At 52.3% G+C, this 23,955-nt stretch overlaps 42 non-coding genes and 4 pseudogenes across 42 annotated transcripts; all 46 read right to left on the bottom strand.

The window, feature by feature from the left end:
- Positions 1-271: 271 nt before the first annotated feature.
- LOC121772960 lies at positions 272-390 on the bottom strand. The gene has a single exon (XR_006044570.1). It is a non-coding gene; the product is annotated as a 5S ribosomal RNA (ribosomal RNA).
- Positions 391-790: 400 nt separating this feature from the next.
- LOC121772949 lies at positions 791-909 on the bottom strand. Its single transcript, XR_006044559.1, has one exon. It is a non-coding gene; the product is annotated as a 5S ribosomal RNA (ribosomal RNA).
- Positions 910-1,310: 401 nt separating this feature from the next.
- Positions 1,311-1,429, bottom strand: LOC121772938. The gene has a single exon (XR_006044548.1). It is a non-coding gene; the product is annotated as a 5S ribosomal RNA (ribosomal RNA).
- A 402-nt stretch (positions 1,430-1,831) lies between these two features.
- Positions 1,832-1,950, bottom strand: LOC121772926. Its single transcript, XR_006044537.1, has one exon. It is a non-coding gene; the product is annotated as a 5S ribosomal RNA (ribosomal RNA).
- A 401-nt stretch (positions 1,951-2,351) lies between these two features.
- On the bottom strand, positions 2,352-2,470 carry LOC121772915. Its single transcript, XR_006044526.1, has one exon. It is a non-coding gene; the product is annotated as a 5S ribosomal RNA (ribosomal RNA).
- A 403-nt stretch (positions 2,471-2,873) lies between these two features.
- LOC121772904 lies at positions 2,874-2,992 on the bottom strand. Its single transcript, XR_006044515.1, has one exon. It is a non-coding gene; the product is annotated as a 5S ribosomal RNA (ribosomal RNA).
- Positions 2,993-3,393: 401 nt separating this feature from the next.
- Positions 3,394-3,511, bottom strand: LOC121772903. Its single transcript, XR_006044514.1, has one exon. It is a non-coding gene; the product is annotated as a 5S ribosomal RNA (ribosomal RNA).
- Positions 3,512-3,912: 401 nt separating this feature from the next.
- Positions 3,913-4,031, bottom strand: LOC121772891. Its single transcript, XR_006044503.1, has one exon. It is a non-coding gene; the product is annotated as a 5S ribosomal RNA (ribosomal RNA).
- Positions 4,032-4,432: 401 nt separating this feature from the next.
- LOC121772880 lies at positions 4,433-4,551 on the bottom strand. Its single transcript, XR_006044492.1, has one exon. It is a non-coding gene; the product is annotated as a 5S ribosomal RNA (ribosomal RNA).
- Positions 4,552-4,953: 402 nt separating this feature from the next.
- On the bottom strand, positions 4,954-5,072 carry LOC121772869. Its single transcript, XR_006044481.1, has one exon. It is a non-coding gene; the product is annotated as a 5S ribosomal RNA (ribosomal RNA).
- A 401-nt stretch (positions 5,073-5,473) lies between these two features.
- On the bottom strand, positions 5,474-5,592 carry LOC121772873. The gene has a single exon (XR_006044485.1). It is a non-coding gene; the product is annotated as a 5S ribosomal RNA (ribosomal RNA).
- A 401-nt stretch (positions 5,593-5,993) lies between these two features.
- Positions 5,994-6,112, bottom strand: LOC121772858. The gene has a single exon (XR_006044470.1). It is a non-coding gene; the product is annotated as a 5S ribosomal RNA (ribosomal RNA).
- Positions 6,113-6,514: 402 nt separating this feature from the next.
- Positions 6,515-6,633, bottom strand: LOC121772865. Its single transcript, XR_006044477.1, has one exon. It is a non-coding gene; the product is annotated as a 5S ribosomal RNA (ribosomal RNA).
- Positions 6,634-7,035: 402 nt separating this feature from the next.
- On the bottom strand, positions 7,036-7,154 carry LOC121772908. The gene has a single exon (XR_006044519.1). It is a non-coding gene; the product is annotated as a 5S ribosomal RNA (ribosomal RNA).
- A 402-nt stretch (positions 7,155-7,556) lies between these two features.
- On the bottom strand, positions 7,557-7,675 carry LOC121772846. The gene has a single exon (XR_006044459.1). It is a non-coding gene; the product is annotated as a 5S ribosomal RNA (ribosomal RNA).
- A 405-nt stretch (positions 7,676-8,080) lies between these two features.
- LOC121772844 lies at positions 8,081-8,200 on the bottom strand. Its single transcript, XR_006044457.1, has one exon. It is a non-coding gene; the product is annotated as a 5S ribosomal RNA (ribosomal RNA).
- A 401-nt stretch (positions 8,201-8,601) lies between these two features.
- Positions 8,602-8,720, bottom strand: LOC121772864. Its single transcript, XR_006044476.1, has one exon. It is a non-coding gene; the product is annotated as a 5S ribosomal RNA (ribosomal RNA).
- A 403-nt stretch (positions 8,721-9,123) lies between these two features.
- Positions 9,124-9,242, bottom strand: LOC121772907. The gene has a single exon (XR_006044518.1). It is a non-coding gene; the product is annotated as a 5S ribosomal RNA (ribosomal RNA).
- Positions 9,243-9,645: 403 nt separating this feature from the next.
- Positions 9,646-9,764, bottom strand: LOC121772834. The gene has a single exon (XR_006044448.1). It is a non-coding gene; the product is annotated as a 5S ribosomal RNA (ribosomal RNA).
- A 403-nt stretch (positions 9,765-10,167) lies between these two features.
- Positions 10,168-10,286, bottom strand: LOC121772823. Its single transcript, XR_006044437.1, has one exon. It is a non-coding gene; the product is annotated as a 5S ribosomal RNA (ribosomal RNA).
- A 402-nt stretch (positions 10,287-10,688) lies between these two features.
- Positions 10,689-10,810, bottom strand: LOC121773009. The gene has a single exon (XR_006044616.1). It is a non-coding gene; the product is annotated as a 5S ribosomal RNA (ribosomal RNA).
- Positions 10,811-11,214: 404 nt separating this feature from the next.
- Positions 11,215-11,337, bottom strand: LOC121773017. Its single transcript, XR_006044624.1, has one exon. It is a non-coding gene; the product is annotated as a 5S ribosomal RNA (ribosomal RNA).
- Positions 11,338-11,776: 439 nt separating this feature from the next.
- Positions 11,777-11,895, bottom strand: LOC121773055 (annotated as a pseudogene).
- A 395-nt stretch (positions 11,896-12,290) lies between these two features.
- LOC121772935 lies at positions 12,291-12,407 on the bottom strand. Its single transcript, XR_006044545.1, has one exon. It is a non-coding gene; the product is annotated as a 5S ribosomal RNA (ribosomal RNA).
- Positions 12,408-12,818: 411 nt separating this feature from the next.
- Positions 12,819-12,939, bottom strand: LOC121772968. Its single transcript, XR_006044578.1, has one exon. It is a non-coding gene; the product is annotated as a 5S ribosomal RNA (ribosomal RNA).
- Positions 12,940-13,341: 402 nt separating this feature from the next.
- Positions 13,342-13,460, bottom strand: LOC121772812. Its single transcript, XR_006044426.1, has one exon. It is a non-coding gene; the product is annotated as a 5S ribosomal RNA (ribosomal RNA).
- A 401-nt stretch (positions 13,461-13,861) lies between these two features.
- Positions 13,862-13,980, bottom strand: LOC121772801. Its single transcript, XR_006044415.1, has one exon. It is a non-coding gene; the product is annotated as a 5S ribosomal RNA (ribosomal RNA).
- A 401-nt stretch (positions 13,981-14,381) lies between these two features.
- On the bottom strand, positions 14,382-14,500 carry LOC121772790. The gene has a single exon (XR_006044404.1). It is a non-coding gene; the product is annotated as a 5S ribosomal RNA (ribosomal RNA).
- A 407-nt stretch (positions 14,501-14,907) lies between these two features.
- On the bottom strand, positions 14,908-15,027 carry LOC121773041 (annotated as a pseudogene).
- A 443-nt stretch (positions 15,028-15,470) lies between these two features.
- LOC121773025 lies at positions 15,471-15,589 on the bottom strand (annotated as a pseudogene).
- Positions 15,590-15,989: 400 nt separating this feature from the next.
- Positions 15,990-16,108, bottom strand: LOC121772998. The gene has a single exon (XR_006044606.1). It is a non-coding gene; the product is annotated as a 5S ribosomal RNA (ribosomal RNA).
- A 402-nt stretch (positions 16,109-16,510) lies between these two features.
- LOC121772958 lies at positions 16,511-16,629 on the bottom strand. Its single transcript, XR_006044568.1, has one exon. It is a non-coding gene; the product is annotated as a 5S ribosomal RNA (ribosomal RNA).
- Positions 16,630-17,030: 401 nt separating this feature from the next.
- On the bottom strand, positions 17,031-17,149 carry LOC121772940. The gene has a single exon (XR_006044550.1). It is a non-coding gene; the product is annotated as a 5S ribosomal RNA (ribosomal RNA).
- A 401-nt stretch (positions 17,150-17,550) lies between these two features.
- Positions 17,551-17,669, bottom strand: LOC121772872. Its single transcript, XR_006044484.1, has one exon. It is a non-coding gene; the product is annotated as a 5S ribosomal RNA (ribosomal RNA).
- Positions 17,670-18,069: 400 nt separating this feature from the next.
- On the bottom strand, positions 18,070-18,188 carry LOC121773151. Its single transcript, XR_006044722.1, has one exon. It is a non-coding gene; the product is annotated as a 5S ribosomal RNA (ribosomal RNA).
- A 400-nt stretch (positions 18,189-18,588) lies between these two features.
- Positions 18,589-18,707, bottom strand: LOC121772842. The gene has a single exon (XR_006044455.1). It is a non-coding gene; the product is annotated as a 5S ribosomal RNA (ribosomal RNA).
- Positions 18,708-19,114: 407 nt separating this feature from the next.
- On the bottom strand, positions 19,115-19,233 carry LOC121772929. The gene has a single exon (XR_006044540.1). It is a non-coding gene; the product is annotated as a 5S ribosomal RNA (ribosomal RNA).
- Positions 19,234-19,634: 401 nt separating this feature from the next.
- LOC121772997 lies at positions 19,635-19,752 on the bottom strand. The gene has a single exon (XR_006044605.1). It is a non-coding gene; the product is annotated as a 5S ribosomal RNA (ribosomal RNA).
- Positions 19,753-20,153: 401 nt separating this feature from the next.
- On the bottom strand, positions 20,154-20,272 carry LOC121772939. Its single transcript, XR_006044549.1, has one exon. It is a non-coding gene; the product is annotated as a 5S ribosomal RNA (ribosomal RNA).
- A 401-nt stretch (positions 20,273-20,673) lies between these two features.
- LOC121772925 lies at positions 20,674-20,792 on the bottom strand. Its single transcript, XR_006044536.1, has one exon. It is a non-coding gene; the product is annotated as a 5S ribosomal RNA (ribosomal RNA).
- Positions 20,793-21,193: 401 nt separating this feature from the next.
- LOC121773039 lies at positions 21,194-21,310 on the bottom strand (annotated as a pseudogene).
- Positions 21,311-21,711: 401 nt separating this feature from the next.
- On the bottom strand, positions 21,712-21,830 carry LOC121772948. Its single transcript, XR_006044558.1, has one exon. It is a non-coding gene; the product is annotated as a 5S ribosomal RNA (ribosomal RNA).
- A 401-nt stretch (positions 21,831-22,231) lies between these two features.
- On the bottom strand, positions 22,232-22,350 carry LOC121772967. The gene has a single exon (XR_006044577.1). It is a non-coding gene; the product is annotated as a 5S ribosomal RNA (ribosomal RNA).
- A 401-nt stretch (positions 22,351-22,751) lies between these two features.
- Positions 22,752-22,870, bottom strand: LOC121772955. Its single transcript, XR_006044565.1, has one exon. It is a non-coding gene; the product is annotated as a 5S ribosomal RNA (ribosomal RNA).
- Positions 22,871-23,271: 401 nt separating this feature from the next.
- On the bottom strand, positions 23,272-23,390 carry LOC121772966. The gene has a single exon (XR_006044576.1). It is a non-coding gene; the product is annotated as a 5S ribosomal RNA (ribosomal RNA).
- A 401-nt stretch (positions 23,391-23,791) lies between these two features.
- LOC121772937 lies at positions 23,792-23,910 on the bottom strand. The gene has a single exon (XR_006044547.1). It is a non-coding gene; the product is annotated as a 5S ribosomal RNA (ribosomal RNA).
- Positions 23,911-23,955: the final 45 nt, after the last annotated feature.

Here is a 23,955-nt window from a genome sequence, read left to right as displayed (position 1 = left end):
TCTCGCCGAGCCCCTCGTCCCCAGCCACGGGCGAAGCCCGCCGCTAGATGCCGGGGGCGGAAAAAAGGTCGTTTCGAGCCGTTTTGGGCACTTTTCGACCTTAAATGCTGCTTTTCGGCACGTTTAACGCTGTGGGACCCACTCGTTATCAGCGCGCGAAGAACTTCGTGCCTTCCTTCTTCGCACTGTTCAACCACTAGCAGGTCATCGATTTTCGCACCTCAGTAAGAGCAACTGAAATGATGAAAAAAAATTGACGTACTCGCAAAAAGGGGTGCAACACGAGGACTTCCCAGGGGGTCACCCATCCTAGTACTACTCTCGCCCAAGCACGCTTAACTTCGGAGTTCTGATGGGATCCGGTGCATTAGTGCTGGTATGATCGCACCCATCAAACCATCCGCACTTTATTCTTTCATATCGTACGCTCCCGTACGCAGGTTCTGATCTCCCACCCTTCAGACGGCCATAACTTTTGATCCGGAAGGAGTTACGGGACCCACAGCATATCATCGCGAAGCTCTCGCCGAGCCCCTCGTCCCCAGCCACGGGCGAAGCCCGCCGCTATAGCCGGGGCGGAAAAAAGGTCGTTTCGAGCCGTTTTGGGCACTTTTCGACCTTAAATGCTGCTTTTCGGCACGTTTAACGCTGTGGGACCCACTCGTCATCAGCGCGCGAAGAACTTCGTGCCTTCCTTCTTCGCACTCTTCAACCACTAGCAGGTCATCGATTTTCGCACCTCAGTAAGAGCAACTGAAATGATGAAAAAAAATTGACGTACTCGCAAAAAGGGGTGCAACACGAGGACTTCCCAGGGGGTCACCCATCCTAGTACTACTCTCGCCCAAGCACGCTTAACTTCGGAGTTCTGATGGGATCCGGTGCATTAGTGCTGGTATGATCGCACCCATCAAACCATCCGCACTTTATTCTTTCATATCGTACGCTCCCGTACGCAGGTTCTGATCTCCCACCCTTCAGACGGCCATAACTTTTGAACCGGAAGGAGTTACGGGACCCACAGCATATCATCGCGAAGCTCTCGCCGAGCCCTTCGTCCCCAGCCACGAGCGAAGCCCGCCGTTGATGCCGGGGGCGGAAAAAAGGTCGTTTCGAGCCGTTTTGGTCACTTTTCGACCTTAAATGCTGCTTTTTGGCACGTTTAACGCTGTGGGACCCACTCGTTATCAGCGCGCGAAGAACTTCGTGCCTTCCTTCTTCGCACTCTTCAACCACTAGCAGGTCATCGATTTTCGCACCTCAGTAAGAGCAACTGAAATGATGAAAAAAAATTGACGTACTCGCAAAAAGGGGTGCAACACGAGGACTTCCCAGGGGGTCACCCATCCTAGTACTACTCTCGCCCAAGCACGCTTAACTTCGGAGTTCTGATGGGATCCGGTGCATTAGTGCTGGTATGATCGCACCCATCAAACCATCCGCACTTTATTCTTTCATATCGTACGCTCCCGTACGCAGGTTCTGATCTCCCACCCTTCAGACGGCCATAACTTTTGATCCGGAAGGAGTTACGGGACCCACAGCATATCATCGCGAAGCTCTCGCCGAGCCCCTCGTCCCCAGCCACGGGCGAAGCCCGCCGTTGATGCCGGGGGCGGAAAAAAGGTCGTTTCGAGCCGTTTTGGTCACTTTTCGACCTTAAATGCTGCTTTTCGGCACGTTTAACGCTGTGGGACCCACTCGTCATCAGCGCGCGAAGAACTTCGTGCCTTCCTTCTTCGCACTGTTCAACCACTAGCAGGTCATCGATTTTCGCACCTCAGTAAGAGCAACTGAAATGATGAAAAAAAAATTGACGTACTCGCAAAAAGGGGTGCAACACGAGGACTTCCCAGGGGGTCACCCATCCTAGTACTACTCTCGCCCAAGCACGCTTAACTTCGGAGTTCTGATGGGATCCGGTGCATTAGTGCTGGTATGATCGCACCCATCAAACCATCCGCACTTTATTCTTTCATATCGTACGCTCCCGTACGCAGGTTCTGATCTCCCACCCTTCAGACGGCCATAACTTTTGAACCGGAAGGAGTTACGGGACCCACATCATATCATCGCGAAGCTCTCGCCGAGCCCCTCGTCCCCAGCCCCGGGCGAAGCCCGCCGCTGATGCCGGGGGCGGAAAAAAGGTCGTTTCGAGCCGTTTTGGGCACTTTTCGACCTTAAATGCTGCTTTTCGGCACGTTTAACGCTGTGGGACCCACTCGTTATCAGCGCGCGAAGAACTTCGTGCCTTCCTTCTTCGCACTCTTCAACCACTAGCAGGTCATCGATTTTCGCACCTCAGTAAGAGCAACTGAAATGATGAAAAAAAATTGACGTACTCGCAAAAAGGGGTGCAACACGAGGACTTCCCAGGGGGTCACCCATCCTAGTACTACTCTCGCCCAAGCACGCTTAACTTCGGAGTTCTGATGGGATCCGGTGCATTAGTGCTGGTATGATCGCACCCATCAAACCATCCGCACTTTATTCTTTCATATCGTACGCTCCCGTACGCAGGTTCTGATCTCCCACCCTTCAGACGGCCATAACTTTTGATCCGGAAGGAGTTACGGGACCCACAGCATATCATCGCGAAGCTCTCGCCGAGCCCCTCGTCCCCAGCCACGAGCGAAGCCCGCCGCTGATGCCGGGGGCGGAAAAAAGGTCGTTTCGAGCCGTTTTGGGCACTTTTCGACCTTAAATGCTGCTTTTTCGGCACGTTTAACGCTGTGGGACCCACTCGTTATCAGCGCGCGAAGAACTTCGTGCCTTCCTTCTTCGCACTGTTCAACCACTAGCAGGTCATCGATTTTCGCACCTCAGTAAGAGCAACTGAAATGATGAAAAAAAAATTGACGTACTCGCAAAAAGGGGTGCAACACGAGGACTTCCCAGGGGGTCACCCATCCTAGTACTACTCTCGCCCAAGCACGCTTAACTTCGGAGTTCTGATGGGATCCGGTGCATTAGTGCTGGTATGATCGCACCCATCAAACCATCCGCACTTTATTCTTTCATATCGTACGCTCCCGTACGCAGGTTCTGATCTCCCACCCTTCAGACGGCCATAACTTTTGATCCGGAAGGAGTTACGGGACCCACAGCATATCATCGCGAAGCTCTCGCCGAGCCCCTCGTCCCCAGCCACGAGCGAAGCCCGCCGCTATAGCCGGGGGCGGAAAAAAGGTCGTTTCGAGCCGTTTTGGGCACTTTTCGACCTTAAATGCTGCTTTTCGGCACGTTTAACGCTGTGGGACCCACTCGTCATCAGCGCGCGAAGAACTTCGTGCCTTCCTTCTTCGCACTGTTCAACCACTAGCAGGTCATCGATTTTCGCACCTCAGTAAGAGCAACTGAAATGATGAAAAAAAATTGACGTACTCGCAAAAAGGGGTGCAACACGAGGACTTCCCAGGGGGTCACCCATCCTAGTACTACTCTCGCCCAAGCACGCTTAACTTCGGAGTTCTGATGGATCCGGTGCATTAGTGCTGGTATGATCGCACCCATCAAACCATCCGCACTTTATTCTTTCATATCGTACGCTCCCGTACGCAGGTTCTGATCTCCCACCCTTCAGACGGCCATAACTTTTGAACCGGAAGGAGTTACGGGACCCACAGCATATCATCGCGAAGCTCTCGCCGAGCCCTTCGTCCCCAGCCACGAGCGAAGCCCGCCGTTGATGCCGGGGGCGGAAAAAAGGTCGTTTCGAGCCGTTTTGGTCACTTTTCGACCTTAAATGCTGCTTTTTGGCACGTTTAACGCTGTGGGACCCACTCGTTATCAGCGCGCGAAGAACTTCGTGCCTTCCTTCTTCGCACTCTTCAACCACTAGCAGGTCATCGATTTTCGCACCTCAGTAAGAGCAACTGAAATGATGAAAAAAAATTGACGTACTCGCAAAAAGGGGTGCAACACGAGGACTTCCCAGGGGGTCACCCATCCTAGTACTACTCTCGCCCAAGCACGCTTAACTTCGGAGTTCTGATGGGATCCGGTGCATTAGTGCTGGTATGATCGCACCCATCAAACCATCCGCACTTTATTCTTTCATATCGTACGCTCCCGTACGCAGGTTCTGATCTCCCACCCTTCAGACGGCCATAACTTTTGAACCGGAAGGAGTTACGGGACCCACAGCATATCATCGCGAAGCTCTCGCCGAGCCCCTCGTCCCCAGCCACGGGCGAAGTCCGCCGCTGATGCCGAGGGCGGAAAAAAGGTCGTTTCGAGCCGTTTTGGGCACTTTTCGACCTTAAATGCTGCTTTTTGGCACGTTTAACGCTGTGGGACCCACTCGTTATCAGCGCGCGAAGAACTTCGTGCCTTCCTTCTTCGCACTCTTCAACCACTAGCAGGTCATCGATTTTCGCACCTCAGTAAGAGCAACTGAAATGATGAAAAAAAATTGACGTACTCGCAAAAAGGGGTGCAACACGAGGACTTCCCAGGGGGTCACCCATCCTAGTACTACTCTCGCCCAAGCACGCTTAACTTCGGAGTTCTGATGGGATCCGGTGCATTAGTGCTGGTATGATCGCACCCATCAAACCATCCGCACTTTATTCTTTCATATCGTACGCTCCCGTACGCAGGTTCTGATCTCCCACCCTTCAGACGGCCATAACTTTTGATCCGGAAGGAGTTACGGGACCCACAGCATATCATCGCGAAGCTCTCGCCGAGCCCCTCGTCCCCAGCCCCGGGCGAAGCCCGCCGCTATAGCCGGGGGCGGAAAAAAGGTCGTTTCGAGCCGTTTTGGGCACTTTTCGACCTTAAATGCTGCTTTTCGGCACGTTTAACGCTGTGGGACCCACTCGTCATCAGCGCGCGAAGAACTTCGTGCCTTCCTTCTTCGCACTGTTCAACCACTAGCAGGTCATCGATTTTCGCACCTCAGTAAGAGCAACTGAAATGATGAAAAAAAAATTGACGTACTCGCAAAAAGGGGTGCAACACGAGGACTTCCCAGGGGGTCACCCATCCTAGTACTACTCTCGCCCAAGCACGCTTAACTTCGGAGTTCTGATGGGATCCGGTGCATTAGTGCTGGTATGATCGCACCCATCAAACCATCCGCACTTTATTCTTTCATATCGTACGCTCCCGTACGCAGGTTCTGATCTCCCACCCTTCAGACGGCCATAACTTTTGAACCGGAAGGAGTTACGGGACCCACAGCATATCATCGCGGAGCTCTCGCCGAGCCCCTCATCCCAACACTCGAGCAAAGCCCGCCGCTAATGCCGGGGGCGGAAAAAAGTTCGTTTCGAGCCGTTTTGGGCACTTTTCGACCTTAAATGCTGCTTTTCAGCACGCTTAACGCTGTGGGACCCACTCGTTATCAGCGCGCGAAGAACTTCGTGCCTTCCTTCTTCGCACTCTTCAACCACTAACAGGTCATCGATTTTCGCACCTCAGTAAGAGCAACTGAAATGATGAAAAAAAATTGACGTACTCGCAAAAAGGGGTGCAACAAGAGGACTTCCCAGGGGGTCACCCATCCTAGTACTACTCTCGCCCAAGCACGCTTAACTTCGGAGTTCTGATGGGATCCGGTGCATTAGTGCTGGTATGATCGCACCCATCAAACCATCCGCACTTTATTCTTTCATATCGTACGCTCCCGTACGCAGGTTCTGATCTCCCACCCTTCAGACGGCCATAACTTTTGAACCGGAAGGAGTTACGGGACCCACAGCATATCATCGCGAAGCTCTCGCCGAGCCCCCCTTCCCCAGCCCCGGGCAAAGCCCGCCGCTAATGCCGGGGGCGGAAAAAAGGTCGTTTCGAGCCGTTTTGGGCACTTTTCGACCTTAAATGCTGCTTTTCGGCACGTTTAACGCTGTGGGACCCACTCGTTATCAGCGCGCGAAGAACTTCGTGCCTTCCTACTTCGCACTCTTCAACCACTAGAAGGTCATCGATTTTCGCACCTCAGTAAGAGCAACTGAAATGATGAAAAAAAATTGACGTACTCGCAAAAAGGGGTGCAACACGAGGACTTCCCAGGGGGTCACCCATCCTAGTACTACTCTCGCCCAAGCACGCTTAACTTCGGAGTTCTGATGGGATCCGGTGCATTAGTGCTGGTATGATCGCACCCATCAAACCATCCGCACTTTATTCTTTCATATCGTACGCTCCCGTACGCAGGTTCTGATCTCCCACCCTTCAGACGGCCATAACTTTTGAACCGGAAGGAGTTACGGGACCCACAGCATATCATCGCGAAGCTCTCGCCGAGCCCCCCTTCCCCAGCCCCGGGCAAAAGCCCGCCGCTAATGCCGGGGGCGGAAAAAAGGTCGTTTCGAGCCGTTTTGGGCACTTTTCGACCTTATATGCTGCTTTTCGGCACGTTTAACGCTGTGGGACCCACTCGTTATCAGCGCGCGAAGAACTTCGTGCCTTCCTACTTCGCACTCTTCAACCACTAGAAGGTCATCGATTTTCGCACCTCAGTAAGAGCAACTGAAATGATGAAAAAAAATTGACGTACTCGCAAAAAGGGGTGAAACACGAGGACTTCCCAGGGGGTCACCCATCCTAGTACTACTCTCGCCCAAGCACGCTTAACTTCGGAGTTCTGATGGGATCCGGTGCATTAGTGCTGGTATGATCGCACCCATCAATCCATCCGCACTTTATTCTTTCATATCGTACGCTCCCGTACGCAGGTTCTGATCTCCCACCCTTCAGACGGCCATAACTTTTGAACCGGAAGGAGTTACGGGACCCACAGCATATCATCGCGAAGCTCTCGCCGAGCCCCCCTTCCCCAGCCCCGGGCAAAAGCCCGCCGCTAATGCCGGGGGCGGAAAAAAGGTCGTTTCGAGCCGTTTTGGGCACTTTTCGACCTTATATGCTGCTTTTCGGCATGTTTAACGCTGTGGGACCCACTCGTTATCAGCGCGCGAAGAACTTCGTGCCTTCCTACTTCGCACTCTTCAACCACTAGAAGGTCATCGATTTTCGCACCTCAGTAAGGGCAACTGAAATGATGAAAAAATATTGACGTACTCGCAAAAAGGGGTGAAACACGAGGACTTCCCAGGGGGTCACCCATCCTAGTACTACTTTCGCCCAAGCACGCTTAACTTCGGAGTTCTGATGGGATCCGGTGCATTAGTGCTGGTATGATCGCACCCATCAAACCATCCGCAATTTATTCTTTCATATCGTACGCTCCCGTACGCAGGTTCTGATCTCCCACCCTTCAGACGGCCATAACTTTTGAACCGGAAGGAGTTACGGGACCCACAGCATATCATCGCGAAGCTCTCGCCGAGCCCCCCTTCCCCAGCCCCGGGCAAAAGCCGCCGCTAATGCCGGGGGCGGAAAAAAGGTCGTTTCGAGCCGTTTTGGGCACTTTTCGACCTTATATGCTGCTTTTCGGCACGTTTAACGCTGTGGGACCCACTCGTTATCAGCGCGCGAAGAACTTCGTGCCTTCCTACTTCGCACTCTTCAACCACTAGAAGGTCATCGATTTTCGCACCTCAGTAAGAGCAACTGAAATGATGAAAAAAAAATTGACGTACTCGCAAAAAGGGGTGCAACACGAGGACTTCCCAGGGGGTCACCCATCCTAGTACTACTCTCGCCCAAGCACGCTTAACTTCGGAGTTCTGATGGGATCCGGTGCATTAGTGCTGGTATGATCGCACCCATCAAACCATCCGCACTTTATTCTTTCATATCGTACGCTCCCGTACGCAGGTTCTGATCTCCCACCCTTCAGACGGCCATAACTTTTGAACCGGAAGGAGTTACGGGACCCACAGCATATCATCGCGAAGCTCTCGCCGAGCCCCCCTTCCCCAGCCCCGGGCAAAAGCCCGCCGCTAATGCCGGGGGCGGAAAAAAAGGTCGTTTCGAGCCGTTTTGGGCACTTTTCGACCTTATAATGCTGCTTTTCGGCACGTTTAACGCTGTGGGACCCACTCGTTATCAGCGCGCGAAGAACTTCGTGCCTTCCTTACTTCGCACTCTTCAACCACTAGCAGGTCATCGATTTTCGCACCTCAGTAAGAGCAACTGAAATGATGAAAAAAAATTGACGTACTCGCAAAAAGGGGTGCAAACACGAGGACTTCCCAGGGGGTCACCCATCCTAGTACTACTCTCGCCCAAGCACGCTTAACTTCGGAGTTCTGATGGGATCCGGTGCATTAGTGCTGGTATGATCGCACCCATCAAACCATCCGCACTTTATTCTTTCATATCGTACGCTCCCGTACGCAGGTTCTGATCTCCCACCCTTCAGACGGCCATAACTTTGAACCGGAAGGAGTTACGGGACCCACAGCATATCATCGCGAAGCTCTCGCCGAGCCCCCCTTCCCCAGCCCCGGGCAAAAGCCCGCCGCTAATGCCGGGGGCGGAAAAAAGGTCGTTTCGAGCCGTTTTGGGCACTTTTCGACCTTATATGCTGCTTTTCGGCATGTTTAACGCTGTGGGACCCACTCGTTATCAGCGCGCGAAGAACTTCGTGCCTTCCTACTTCGCACTCTTCAACCACTAGAAGGTCATCGATTTTCGCACCTCAGTAAGAGCAACTGAAATGATGAAAAAAAATTGACGTACTCGCAAAAAGGGGTGAAACACGAGGACTTCCCAGGGGGTCACCCATCCTAGTACTACTCTCGCCCAAGCACGCTTAACTTCGGAGTTCTGATGGGATCCGGTGCATTAGTGCTGGTATGATCGCACCCATCAAACCATCCGCAATTTATTCTTTCATATCGTACGCTCCCGTACGCAGGTTCTGATCTCCCACCCTTCAGACGGCCATAACTTTTGAACCGGAAGGAGTTACGGGACCCACAGCATATCATCGCGAAGCTCTCGCCGAGCCCCCCTTCCCCAGCCCCGGGCAAAAGCCCGCCGCTAATGCCGGGGGCGGAAAAAAGGTCGTTTCGAGCCGTTTTGGGCACTTTTCGACCTTATATGCTGCTTTTCGGCATGTTTAACGCTGTGGGACCCACTCGTTATCAGCGCGAGAAGAACTTCGTGCCTTCCTACTTCGCACTCTTCAACCACTAGAAGGTCATCGATTTTCGCACCTCAGTAAGGGCAACTGAAATGATGAAAAAATATTGACGTACTCGCAAAAAAGGGGTGAAACACGAGGACTTCCCAGGGGGTCACCCATCCTAGTACTACTTTCGCCCAAGCACGCTTAACTTCGGAGTTCTGATGGGATCCGGTGCATTAGTGCTGGTATGATCGCACCCATCAAACCATCCGCAATTTATTCTTTCATATCGTACGCTCCCGTACTCAGGTTCTGATCTCCCACCCTTCAGACGGCCATAACTTTTGAACCGGAAGGAGTTACGGGACCCACAGCATATCATCGCGAAGCTCTCGCCGAGCCCCCCTTCCCCAGCCCCGGGCAAAAGCCCGCCGCTAATGCCGGGGGCGGAAAAAAGGTCGTTTCGAGCCGTTTTGGGCACTTTTCGACCTTATATGCTGCTTTTCGGCACGTTTAACGCTGTGGGACCCACTCGTCATCAGCGCGAGAAGAACTTCGTGCCTTCCTTCTTCGCACTGTTCAACCACTAGCAGGTCATCGATTTTCGCACCTCAGTAAGAGCAACTGAAATGATGAAAAAAAAATTGACGTACTCGCAAAAAGGGGTGCAACACGAGGACTTCCCAGGGGGTCACCCATCCTAGTACTACTCTCGCCCAAGCACGCTTAACTTCGGAGTTCTGATGGGATCCGGTGCATTAGTGCTGGTATGATCGCACCCATCAAACCATCCGCACTTTATTCTTTCATATCGTACGCTCCCGTACGCAGGTTCTGATCTCCCACCCTTCAGACGGCCATAACTTTTGAACCGGAAGGAGTTACGGGACCCACAGCACATCATCGCGAAGCTCTCGCCGAGCCCCCCTTCCCCAGCCCCGGGCAAAAGCCCGCCGCTAATGCCGGGGGCGGAAAAAAGGTCGTTTCGAGCCGTTTTGGGCACTTTTCGACCTTAAATGCTGCTTTTCGGCACGTTTAACGCTGTGGGACCCACTCGTCATCAGCGCGCGAAGAACTTCGTGCCTTCCTTCTTCGCACTGTTCAACCACTAGCAGGTCATCGATTTTCGCACCTCAGTAAGAGCAACTGAAATGATGAAAAAAAAATTGACGTACTCGCAAAAAGGGGTGCAACACGAGGACTTCCCAGGGGGTCACCCATCCTAGTACTACTCTCGCCCAAGCACGCTTAACTTCGGAGTTCTGATGGGATCCGGTGCATTAGTGCTGGTATGATCGCACCCATCAAACCATCCGCACTTTATTCTTTCATATCGTACGCTCCCGTACGCAGGTTCTGATCTCCCACCCTTCAGACGGCCATAACTTTTGAACCGGAAGGAGTTACGGGACCCACAGCATATCATCGCGAAGCTCTCGCCGAGCCCCCCTTCCCAGCCCCGGGCAAAGCGCGCCGCTAATGCCGGGGGCGGAAAAAAGGTCGTTTCGAGCCGTTTTGGGCACTTTTCGACCTTAAATGCTTCTTTTCGGCATGTTTAACGCTGTGGGACCCACTCGTTATCTGTGCGCGAAGAACTTCGTGCCTTCCTACTTCGCACTCTTCAACCACTAGAAGGTCATCGATTTTCGCACCTCAGTAAGGGCAACTGAAATGATGAAAAAAAATTGACGTACTCGCAAAAAAGGGTGTGCAACACGAGGACTTCCCAGGAGGGGTCACCCATCCTATTACTACTCTCGCCCAAGCAACGCTTAACTTCGGAGTTCTGATGGGATCCGGTGCATTAGTGCTGGTATGATCGCAGCCCATCAAAACCATCCGCACTTTATTCTTTCATATCGTACGCTTCCCGTACGCAGGTTCTGATCTCCCACCCTTCAGACGGCCATAACTTTGAACCGGAAGGAGTTACGGGACCCACAGCATATCATCGCGAAGCTCTCGCCGAGCCCCCCCCCCTTCCCCAGCCCCGGGCGAAGCCCGCCGCTATAGCCGGGGGCGGAAAAAAGGTCGTTTCGAGCTGTTTTGGGCACTTTTCGACCTTAAATGCTGCTTTTCGGCACGTTTAACGCTGTGGGACCCACTCGTCATCAGCGCGCGAAGAACTTCGTGCCTTCCTTCTTCGCACTCGTTCACCACTAGAAGGTCATCGATTTTCGCACCTCAGTAGAGCACTGAAATGATAAAAAAAAATTGACGGACTCGCAAAAGGGGTGAAACACGAGGACTTCCCAGGGGGTCAACCCATCCTAGTACTACCTCCTCGCCCAAGCACGCTTAACTTCGGAGTTCTGATGGGATCCGGTGCATTAGTGCTGGTAATGATCGCACCCATCAAACCATCCGCAATTTATTCTTTCATATCGTACGCTCCCGTACGCAGGTTCTGATCTCCAACCCTTCAGACGGCCATAACTTTGAAACCGGAAGGAGTTACGGGACCCACAGCATATCATCGCGAAGCTCTCGCCGAAGCCCACCCCATCCCCAGCCCCGGGTCAAAAGCCCGCCGCTAATACCCGGGGGACAGAAAAAAGGTCGTTTCCGAGCCGTTTTGGGCACTTTTTTCGACCTTAATATGGCTGCTGTTTTCGGCATGTTTTAAAAAAAACGCTGGTGGGCCAGCTCGTTATCAGCTGCGAGAAGAACGTGGGCCTTCCGACTGCCTTCCTACTTCGCACTCTTCAACACTAGAAGGTCATCGATTTTCGCACCTCATTTGTATGTAAGGGCAACTGAAATGATGAAAAAAATTTGACGTACTCGCAAAAGGGGGTGAAACACGAGACTTCCCAGGGGGTCACCCATCCTAGTACTACTTTCGCCCAAGCAACGCTAACTTCGGATGTTCTGAAGGGATCCGGTGCATTAGTGCTGGTATGATCGCACCATCAAACCATCCGCAATTTTCTTCAGACGTACGCTCCCGTACTCAGGTTCTGATCTCCCACCCTTCAGCCGGCCATAACTTTGAACGGAAGGAGTTACGGGACCCACAGCATATCATCGCGAAGCACTCGCCGAGCCCCCCCTTCCCCAGCCCGGGCAAAGCCCGCCGCTATAGCCGGGGGCGGAAAAAAGGTCGTTTCGAGCTGTTTTGGGCACTTTTCGACCTTTAATGCTGCTTTTCGGCACGTTCAACGCTGTGGGACCCACTCGTCATCAGCGCGCGAAGAACTTCGTGCCTTCCTTCTTCGCACTGTTTAACCACTAGCAGGTCATCGATTTTCGCACCTCAGTAAGAACAACTGAAATGATGAAAAAAAAATTGACGTACTCGCAAAAAGGGGTGCAACACGAGGACTTCCCAGGGGGTCACCCATCCTAGTACTACTCTCGCCCAGCACGCTTACTTCGGAGTTCTGATGGGATCCGGTGCATTAGTGCTGGTATGATCGCACCCATCAAACCATCCGCACTTTATTCTTTCATATCGTACGCTCCCGTACGCAGGTTCTGATCTCCCACCCTTCAGACGACCATAAACTTTTGAACCGGAAGGAGTTACGGGACCCACAGCACATCATCGCGAGCTCTCGCCGAGCCCCCCTTCCCCAGCCCCGGGCAAAAGCCCGCCGCTAATGCCGGGGGCGGAAAAAAAAGGTCGTTTCGAGCCGTTTGTTGGGCACTTTTCGACCTTAAATGCTTGGCTTTTCTCGGCACGTTTAACGCTGTGGGACCCACTCGTCATCAGCGCGCGAAGAACTTCGTGCCTTCCTTCTTCGCACTGTTCAACCACTAGCAGGTCATCGATTTTCGCACCTCAGTAAGAGCAACTGAAATGATGAAAAAAAATTGACGTACTCGCAAAAGGGTGTTGTCAACACGAGGACTTCCCAGGGGGTCCACCCATCCTAGTACTACTCTCGCCCAAGCACGCTTAACTTCGGAGTTCTGATGGGATCCGGTGCATTAGTGCTGGTATGATCGCACCCATCAAACCATCCGCACTTTATTCTTTCATATCGTACGCTCCCGTACGCAGGTTCTGATCTCCCACCCTTCAGACGGCCATAACTTTTGATCCGGAAGGAGTTACGGGACCCACAGCATATCATCGCGAAGCTCTCGCCGAGCCCCTCGTCCCCAGCCCGGGCGAAGCCCGCCGCTATAGCCGGGGGCGGAAAAAAGGTCGTTTCGAGCCGTTTTGGGCACTTTTCGACCTTAAATGCTGCTTTTCGGCACGTTTAACGCTGTGGGACCCACTCGTCATCAGCGCGCGAAGAACTTCGTGCCTTCCTTCTTCGCACTGTTCAACCACTAGCAGGTCATCGATTTTCGCACCTCAGTAAGAGCAACTGAAATGATGAAAAAAAAAATTGACGTACTCGCAAAAAGGGGTGCAACACGAGGACTTCCCAGGGGGTCACCCATCCTAGTACTACTCTCGCCCAAGCACGCTTAACTTCGGAGTTCTGATGGGATCCGGTGCATTAGTGCTGGTATGATCGCACCCATCAAACCATCCGCACTTTATTCTTTCATATCGTACGCTCCCGTACGCAGGTTCTGATCTCCCACCCTTCAGACGGCCATAACTTTTGATCCGGAAGGAGTTACGGGACCCACAGCATATCATCGCGAAGCTCTCGCCGAGCCCCCTTCCCCAGCCCCGGGCGAAGCCCGCCGCTAATGCCGGGGGCGGAAAAAAGGTCGTTTCGAGCCGTTTTGGGCACTTTTCGACCTTAAATGCTGCTTTTCGGCACGTTTAACGCTGTGGGACCCACTCGTCATCAGCGCGCGAAGAACTTCGTGCCTTCCTTCTTCGCACTGTTCAACCACTAGCAGGTCATCGATTTTCGCACCTCAGTAAGAGCAACTGAAATGATGAAAAAAAAATTGACGTACTCGCAAAAAGGGGTGCAACACGAGGACTTCCCAGGGGGTCACCCATCCTAGTACTACTCTCGCCCAAGCACGCTTAACTTCGGAGTTCTGATGGGATCCGGTGCATTAGTGCTGGTATGATCGCACCCATCAAACCATCCGCACTTTATTCTTTCATATCGTACGCTCCCGTACGCAGGTTCTGATCTCCCACCCTTCAGACGGCCATAACTTTTGATCCGGATGGAGTTACGGGACCCACAGCATATCATCGCGAAGCTCTCGCCGAGCCCCTCGTCCCCAGCCACGGGCGAAGCCCGCCGCTATAGCCGGGGGCGGAAAAAAGGTCGTTTCGAGCCGTTTTGGGCACTTTTCGACCTTAAATGCTGCTTTTCGGCACGTTTAACGCTGTGGGACCCACTCGTCATCAGCGCGCGAAGAACTTCGTGCCTTCCTTCTTCGCACTGTTCAACCACTAGCAGGTCATCGATTTTCGCACCTCAGTAAGAGCAACTGAAATGATGAAAAAAAAATTGACGTACTCGCAAAAGGGGTGCAACACGAGGACTTCCCAGGGGGTCACCCATCCTAGTACTACTCTCGCCCAAGCACGCTTAACTTCGGAGTTCTGATGGGATCCGGTGCATTAGTGCTGGTATGATCGCACCCATCAAACCATCCGCACTTTATTCTTTCATATCGTACGCTCCCGTACGCAGGTTCTGATATCCCACCCTTCAGACGGCCATAACTTTTGAACCGGAAGGAGTTACGGGACCCACAGCATATCATCGCGAAGCTCTCGCCGAGCCCCCCTTACCCAGCCCCGGGCAAAAGCCCGCTGCCGCGGAAAAGGCAGGGGGCGGAAAAAAGTGTCGTTTCGAGCCGTTTTGGCACTTTTCGACCTTAAATGCTGCTTTTCGGCACGTTTAACGCTGTGGGACCCACTCGTTATCAGCGCGGCGAAGAACTTCGTGCCTTCCTACTTCACACTGTTAACCACTAGCAGGTCATCGATTTTCGCACCTCAGTAAGGGCAACTGAAATGATGAAAAAAAAATTGACGTACTCGCAAAAGGGTGCAAACACGAGGGACTTCCCCGTGGGGTCAACCATCCTAGTATACTCTCGCCCAAGCACGCTTAACTTCGGAGTTCTGATGGGATCCGTGCATTAGTGCTGGTATGATCGCACCCATCAAACCATCCGCACTTTATTTTCATATCGTACGCTCCCGTACGCAGGTTCTGATCTCCCACCCTTCAGACGGCCATAACTTTTGAACGGAAGGAGTACGGGACCCACAGCATATCATCGCGAAGCTCTCGCCGAGCCCAAGGAGTTACAAACGCCACAGCTTTCGGCGGAGCTCTCGCCGAGGCCCCTCATCCCAACCTTGAGCAAAGCCCGCCGCTAATGCTGGGACGGAAAAAAGTTCGTTTCGAGCCGATTTGGGCACTTTTCGACCTTAAATGCTGCATTTCGGCACGTTTATGGCTTTGGGACCCGCTCGTTATCAGCGCGGGAAGAACTTCGTGCCTTCCTTCTTCGCACTCTTCAACCAATAGCAGGTCATCGATTTTCGCACCTCAGTAAGAGCAACTGAAATGATGAAAAAAAATTGACGTACTCGCAAAAAGGGGTACAACACGAGGACTTCCCAGGGGGTCACCCATCCTAGTACTACTCTCGGACAAGCACGCTTAACTTCAGAGTTTTGATGGGATCCGGTGCATTAGTGCTTGTATGATCGCATCCATCAACCCGTCCGCACTTTATTTTTTAATGTCGTACGCTCCCGTACGCAGGTTCTGATCTCCCACCTTTCAGACGGCCATAACTTTTGATCCGGAAGGAGTTACGGGACCCACAACATATCATCGCGAAGCTCTCGCCGAGTATCTCCTCCCCAAGATAGGGCAAAGCTCGCCGCTAATGCCGGGGGCGGAAAAAGGTCGTTTCTAGCCGTTTTGGGTACTTTTCGACCTTAAATGCTGAGTTTCGGAACGTTTGAGACTGTGGGACCCTCTCGTTATCAGCGCGCGAAGAACTTCATGCCTTCCTTCTTCGCACTCTTCAACCACTAGCAGGTCATCGATTTTCACACCTCAGTAAGAACAACTGAAATGATGAAAAAAAATTGACGTACTCGCAAAAAGGGGTGCAACACGAGGACTTACCAGTGGGCAACCCATCCCAGTATTATTCTCGCCCAAGCACGCTTAACTTCGGAGTTCTGATGGGATCCGGTGCATTACTGCTGGTATGAACGCACCCATTAACCCATCCGCACTTTATTTTTTCTTATCGTACGCTCCCGAACGCAGGTTCTGATCTCCCACCCTTCAGACGGCCATAACTTTTGAACCGGAAGGAGTTACAGGACCCACAGCATATCATCGCGTAGCTCTCGCCGAGCCCCTCGTCCCAAGTTGCGAGCAAAGCCCGCCGCTAATGCCTGGGGCAGAAAAAAGTTCATTTCGAGCTGATTTGGGCACTTTTCGACCTTAAATGCTGCTTTTCGGCACGTTTAAGGCTGTGGGACCCTTTCGTTACCAGCGCGCGAAGTACTTCGTGCCTTCCTTCTTCGCACTGTTCAACCACTAGCAGGTCATCGATTTTCGCACCTCAGTAAGAACAACTGAAATGATGAAAAAAAAATTGACGTACTCGCAAAAAGGGGTGCAACACGAGGACTTCCCAGTGGGCCACCCATCCTAGTATTATTCTAGCCCAAGCACGCTTAACTTCGGAGTTCTGATGGGATCCGGTGCACTAGTGCTGGTATGAACACACCCATTAACCCATCCGCACTTTGTTTTTTCTTATCGTACGCTCCCGAACGCAGGTTTTGATCTCCCACCCTTCAGACGACCATAACTTTTGAACCGGAATGAGTTACGGGACCCACAGCATATCATCGCGGAGCTCTCGCCGAGCCCCTCATCCCAAATCTCGAGCAAAGCCCGCCGCTAATGCTGGGGGCGGAAAAAAGTTCGTTTCGAGCTGATTTGGGCACTTTTCGACCTTAAATGCTGCTTTTCGGCAAGTTTAAGGCTGTGGGACCCGCTCGTTATCAGCGCGCGAAGAACTTCGTTCCTTCCTTCTTCGCACTCTTCAACCACTAGCAGGTCATCGATTTTCGTACCTAAGTAAGAGCAACTGAAATGCTGAAAAAAAATTGACGTACTCGCAAAAAGGGGTGCAACACGAGGACTTCCCAGTGGGCCACCCATCCTCGTATTATTCTCGCCCAAGCACGCTTAACTTCGGAGTTCTGATGGGATCCGGTGCATTAGTGCTGGTATGAACGCACCCATTAACCCATCCACACTTTATTTTTTCTTATCGTACGCTCCCGAACGCAGGTTCTGATCTCCCACCCTTCAGACGGCCATAACTTTTGAACCGGAAGGAGTTACGGGACCCACAGCATATCATCGCGGAGCTCTCGCCGAGCCCCTCGTCCCAAACTCCGAGCGAAGCCCGCCACTAATGCTGGGGGCAGAAAAAAGGTCGTTTCGAGCCATTTTGGGCACTTTTCGACCTTAAATGCTGCTTTTCAGCACGTTTAACGTTGTGGGACCCAATCGTTATCAGCGCGCGAAGAACTTCGTGCCTTCCTTCTTCGCACTCTTCAACCATTAGCAGGTCATCGATTTTCGCACCTCAGTAAGAGCAACTGAAATGATGAAAAAAAATTGACGTACTCGCAAAAAGTGGTGCAACACGAGGACTTCCCAGGGGGTCACCCATCCTAGTACTACTCTCGTCCAAGCACGCTTAACTTCGGAGTTCTGATGGGATCCGGTGCATTAGTGCTGGTATGATCGCACCCATCAAATCATCCGCACTTTATTCTTTCATACCGTACGCTCCCGTACGCAGGTTCTGATCTCCCACCCTTCAGACGGCCATAACTTTTGAACCGGAAGGAGTTACGGGACCCACATCATATCATCGTGAAGCTCTCGCCGAGCCTCTCGTCCCCAGCCCCGGGCTAAGCCCGCCGCTGATGCCGGAGGCAGAAAAAAGGTCGTTTCGAGCCGTTTTGGGCACTTTTCGACCATAAATGCTGCTTTTCGGCACGTTTAAGGCTGTGGGACCCGCTCGTTACAGCGCGCCAAGTACTTCGTGCCTTCCTTCTTCGCACTCTTCAACCACTAGCAGGTCATCGATTTTCGCACCTCAATAAGAGCAACTGAAATGATGAAAAAAAATTGACGTACTCGCAAAAAGGGGTGCAACACGAGGACTTCCCAGGGGGTCACCCATCCTAGTACTACTCTCGCCCAAGCACGCTTAACTTCGGAGTTCTGATGGGATCCGGTGCATTAGTGCTGGTATGATCGCACCCATCAAATCATCCGCACTTTATTCTTTCATACCGTACGCTCCCGTACGCAGGTTCTGATCTCCCACCCTTCAGACGGCCATAACTTTTGAACCGGAAGGAGTTACGGGACCCACATCATATCATCGCGAAGCTCTCGCCGAGCCCCTCATCCCCAGCCCCGGGCAAAGCCCGCCGCTGATGCCGGGGGCGGAAAAAAGGTCGTTTCGAGCCATTTTGGGCACTTTTCGACCTTAAATGCTGCTTTTCGGCACGTTTAAGGCTGTGGGACCCGCTCGTTACAGCGCGCCAAGTACTTCGTGCCTTCCTTCTTCGCACTCTTCAACCACTAGCAGGTCATCGATTTTCGCACCTCAATAAGAGCAACTGAAATGATGAAAAAAAATTGACGTACTCGCAAAAAGGGGTGCAACACGAGGACTTCCCAGGGGGTCACCCATCCTAGTACTACTCTCGCCCAAGCACGCTTGACTTCGGAGTTCTGATGGGATCCGGTGCATTAGTGCTGGTATGATCGCACCCATCAACCCTTTCGCACTTTATTCTTTCATGTCGTACGCTCCCGTACGCAGGTTCTGATCTCCCACCCTTCAGACGGCCATAACTTTTGAACCGGAAGGAGTTACGGGACCCACAACATATCATCGCGAAGCTCTCGCCGAGCCCCTCGTCCCCAGCCGCGGGCGAAGCGTTCGCCCGCCGCTGATGCCGGGGGCGGAAAAAAGGTCGTTTCGAGCCCTTTTGGGCACTTTTCGACCTTAAATGCTGCTTTTCGGCACGTTTGAGGCTATGGGACCCACTCGTTATCAGCGCGCGAAGAACTTCGTGCCTTCCTTCTTCACACTCTTCAACCACTAGCAGGTCATCGATATTCACACCTCAGTAAGAACAACTGAAATGATGAAAAAAAATTGACGTACTCGCAAAAAGGGGTGCAACACGAGGACTTCCCAGTGGGCCACCCATCCTAGTATTATTCTCGCCCAAGCACGCTTAACTTCGGAGTTCTGATGGGATCCGGTGCACTAGTGCTGGTATGAACGCACCCATTAACCCATCCGCACTTTGTTTTTTCTTATCGTACGCTCCCGAACGCAGGTCCTGATCTCCCACCCTTCAGACGGCCATAACTTTTGAACCGGAAGGAGTTACGGGACCCACAACATATCATCGCGGAGCTCTCGCCGAGCCCCTTATCCCAACCCTCGAGCGAAGCCTGCCGCTAATGCCGGGGGCGGAAAAAAGTTCGTATCGAGCCGATTTGGGCACTTTTCGACCTTAAATGCTGCTTTTCGGCACGTTTAAGGCTGTAGGACCCGCTCGTTATCAGCGCGCAAAGAACTACGTGCCTTCCTTATTCGCACTCTTCAACCACTAGCAGGTCATCGATTTTTGCACCTCAGTAAGAGCAACTGAAAATGATGAAAAAAAATGACGTACTCGCAAAAAGGGGTGCAACACGAAGATTCCCAGTGGGCCACCCATCCTAGTATTATTCTAGCCCAAGCACGCTTAACTTCGGAGTTCTGATGGGATCCGGTGCACTAGTGCTGGTATGAACACACCCATTAACCCATCCGCACTTTGTTTTTTCTTATCGTACGCTCCCGAACGCAGGTTTTAATCTCCCACCCTTCAGACGACCATAACTTTTGAACCGGAATGAGTTACGGGACCCACAGCATATCATCGCGGAGCTCTCGCCGAGCCCCTCATCCCAAATCTCGAGCAAAGCCCGCCGCTAATGCTGGGGGCGGAAAAAAGTTCGTTTCGAGCTGATTTGGGCACTTTTCGACCTTAAATGCTGCTTTTCGGCACGTTTAAGGCTGTGGGACCCGCTCGTTATCAGCGCGCGAAGAACTTCGTGCCTTCCTTCTTCGCACTCTTCAACCACTAGCAGGTCATCGATTTTCGTACCTAAGTAAGAGCAACTGAAATGCTGAAAAAAAATTGACGTACTCGCAAAAAGGGGTGCAACACGAGGACTTCCCAGTGGGCCACCCATCCTCGTATTATTCTCGCCCAAGCACGCTTAACTTCGGAGTTCTGATGGGATCCGGTGCATTAGTGCTGGTATGAACGCACCCATTAACCCATCCGCACTTTATTTTTTCTTATCGTACGCTCCCGAACGCAGGTTCTGATCTCCCACCCTTCAGACGGCCATAACTTTTGAACCGGAAGGAGTTACGGGACCCACAGCATATCATCGCGGAGCTCTCGCCGAGCCCCTTATCCCAACCCTCGAGCGAAGCCCGCCGCTAATGCCGGGGGCGGAAAAAAGTTCGTTTCGAGCCGATTTGGGCACTTTTCGACCTTAAATGCTGCTTTTCGGCACGTTTAAAGCTGTGGGACCCGCTCGTTATCAGCGCCTGAAGAACTTCTTGCCTTCCTTCTTCGCACTCTTCAACCACTAGCAGGTCATCGATTTTCGTACCTAAGTAAGAGCAACTGAAATGCTGAAAAAAAATTGACGTACTCGCAAAAAGGGGTGCAACACGAGGACTTCCCAGTGGGCCACCCATCCTCGTATTATTCTCGCCCAAGCACGCTTAACTTCGGAGTTCTGATGGGATCCGGTGCATTAGTGCTGGTATGATCGCACCCATCAAATCATCCGCACTTTATTCTTTCATACCGTACGCTCCCGTACGCAGGTTCTGATCTCCCACCCTTCAGACGGCCATAACTTTTGATCCGGAAGGAGTTACGGGACCCACAACATATCATCGCGGAGCTCTCGCCGAGCCCCTTATCCCAACCCTCGAGCGAAGCCTGCCGCTAATGCCGGGGGCGGAAAAAAGTTCGTTTCGAGCCGATTTGGGCACTTTTCGACCTTAAATGCTGCTTTTCGGCACGTTTAAAGCTGTGGGACCCGCTCGTTATCAGCGCCTGAAGAACTTCTTGCCTTCCTTCTTCGCACTCTTCAACCACTAGCAGGTCATCGATTTTCGCACCTCAGTAAGAGCAACCGAAATGATGAAAAAAAATTGACGTACTCGCAAAAAGGGGTGCAACACGAGGACTTCCCAGTGGGCCACCCATCCTAGTATTATTCTCGCCCAACCACGCTTAACTTCGGAGTAGATGGGATCCGGTGCATTAGTGCTGGTATGAACGCACCCATTAACCCATCCGCACTTTAATTTTTCTTATCGAACGCTCCTGAACGCAGGTTCTGATCTCCCACCCTTCAGACGGCCATAACTTTTGAACCGGAAGGAGTTACGGGACCCACAACATATCATCGCGGAGCTCTCGCCGAGCCCCTCGTCCGAAATACCGAGCAAAGCCCGCCGCTAATGCCGGGGGCGGAAAAAAGGTCATTTCGAGCCATTTTGGGCACTTTTCGACCTTAAATGCTGCTTTTCGGCACGTTTAAGGCTGTAGGACCCGCTCGTTATCAGCGCGCAAAGAACTACGTGCCTTCCTTATTCGCACTCTTCAACCACTAGCAGGTCATCGATTTTTGCACCTCAGTAAGAGCAACTGAAAATGATGAAAAAAAATGACGTACTCGCAAAAAGGGGTGCAACACGAGGACTTCCCAGTGGGCCACCCATCCTAATATTATTCTCGCCCAAGCACGCTTAACTTCGGAGTTCTGATGGGATCCGGTGCACTAGTGCTGGTATGAACGCACCCATTAACCCATCCGCACTTTGTTTTTTCTTATCGTACGCTCCCGAACGCAGGTCCTGATCTCCCACCCTTCAGACGGCCATAACTTTTGAACCGGAAGGAGTTACAGGACCCACAGCATATCATCGCGGAGCTCTCGCCGAGCCCCTCGTCCCAAGTCGCGAGCAAAGCCCGCCGCTAATGCCGGGGGCAGAAAAAAGTTCATTTCGAGCTGATTTGGGCACTTTTCGACCTTAAATGCTGCTTTTCGGCACGTTTAAGGCTGTGGGACCCGCTCGTTACCAGCGCGCGAAGTACTTCGTGCCTTCCTTCTTCGCACTCTTCAACCACTAGCAGGTCATCGATTTTCGCACCTAGGTAAGAGCAACTGAAATGATGAAAAAAAATTGACGTACTCGCAAAAAGGGGTGCAACACGAAGATTTCCCAGTGGGCCACCCATCCTAGTATTATTCTCGCCCAAGCACGCTTAACTTCGGAGTTCTGATGGGATCCGGTGCACTAGTGCTGGTATAAACACACCCATTAACCCATCCGCACTTTGTTTTTTCTTATCGTACGCTCCCGAACGCAGGTTCTGATCTCCCACCCTTCAGACGACCATAACTTTTGAACCGGAATGAGTTACGGGACCCACAGCATATCATCGCGGAGCTCTCGTCGAGCCCCTCATCCCAAACCTCGAGCAAAGCCCGCCGCTAATGCTGGGGGCGGAAAAGAGTTCGTTTCGTGCTAATTTGGGCACTTTTCGACCTTAAATGCTGCTTTTCGGCACGTTTAAGGCTGTGGGACCCGCTCGTTATCAGCGCGCGAAGAACTTCGTGCCTTCCTTCTTCGCACTCTTCAACCACTAGCAGGTCATCGATTTTCGTACCTCAGTAAGAGCAACTGAAATGTTGAAAAAAAATTAACGTACTCGCAAAAAGGGGTGCAACACGAGGACTTCCCAGTGGGCCACCCATCCTCGTATTATTCTCGCCCAAGCACGCTTAACTTCAGAGTTCTGATGGGATCCGGTGCATTAGTGCTGGTATGAACGCACCCATTAACCCATCCGCACTTTATTTTTTCTTATCGTACGCTCCCGAACGCAGGTTCTGATCTCCCACCCTTCAGACGGCCATAACTTTTGAACCGGAAGGAGTTACGGGACCCACAGCATATCATCGCGGAGCTCGCGCCGAGCCCCTCGTCCCAAGTCGCGAGCAAAGCCCGCCGCTAATGCCGGGGGCAGAAAAAAGTTCATTTCGAGCTGATTTGGGCACTTTTCGACCTTAAATGCTGCTTTTTGGCACGTTTAAGGCTGTGGGACCCGCTCGTTACCAGCGCGCGAAGTACTTCGTGCCTTCCTTCTTCGCACTCTTCAACCACTAGCAGGTCATCGATTTTCGCACCTATGTAAGAGCAACTGAAATGATGAAAAAAAATTGACGTACTCGCAAAAAGGGGTGCAACACGAAGATTTCCCAGTGGGCCACCCATCCTAGTATTATTCTCGCCCAAGCACGCTTAACTTCGGAGTTCTGATGGGATCCGGTGCACTAGTGCTGGTATAAACACACCCATTAACCCATCCGCACTTGGTTTTTTCTTATCGTACGCTCCCGAACGCAGGTTCTGATCTCCCACCCTTCAGACGACCATAACTTTTGAACCGGAATGAGTTACGGGACCCACAGCATATCATCGCGGAGCTCTCGCCGAGCCCCTCATCCCAAACCTCGAGCAAAGCCCGCCGCTAATGCTGGGGGCGGAAAAGAGTTCGTTTCGAGCTGATTTGGGCACTTTTCGACCTTAAATGCTGCTTTTCGGCACGTTTAAGGCTGTGGGACCCGCTCGTTATCAGCGCGCGAAGAACTTCGTGCCTTCCTTCTTCGCACTCTTCAACCACTAGCAGGTCATCGATTTTCGTACCTCAGTAAGAGCAACTGAAATGATGAAAAAAAATTGACGTACTCGCAAAAAGGGGTGCAACACGAGGACTTCCCAGTGGGCCACCCATCCTCGTATTATTCTCGCCCAAGCACGCTTAACTTCGGAGTTCTGATGGGATCCGGTGCATTAGTGCTGGTATGAACGCACCCATTAACCCATCCGCACTTTATTTTTTCTTATCGTACGCTCCCGAA

This window comes from Salvia splendens, chromosome 16 (genome assembly GCF_004379255.2).
Source record: "Salvia splendens isolate huo1 chromosome 16, SspV2, whole genome shotgun sequence".
Taxonomy (NCBI): domain Eukaryota; kingdom Viridiplantae; phylum Streptophyta; class Magnoliopsida; order Lamiales; family Lamiaceae; genus Salvia; species Salvia splendens.
The sequence above is the reverse complement of the archived record's forward strand: the minus strand, read 5'-3'. Positions and strand labels throughout refer to the sequence as shown.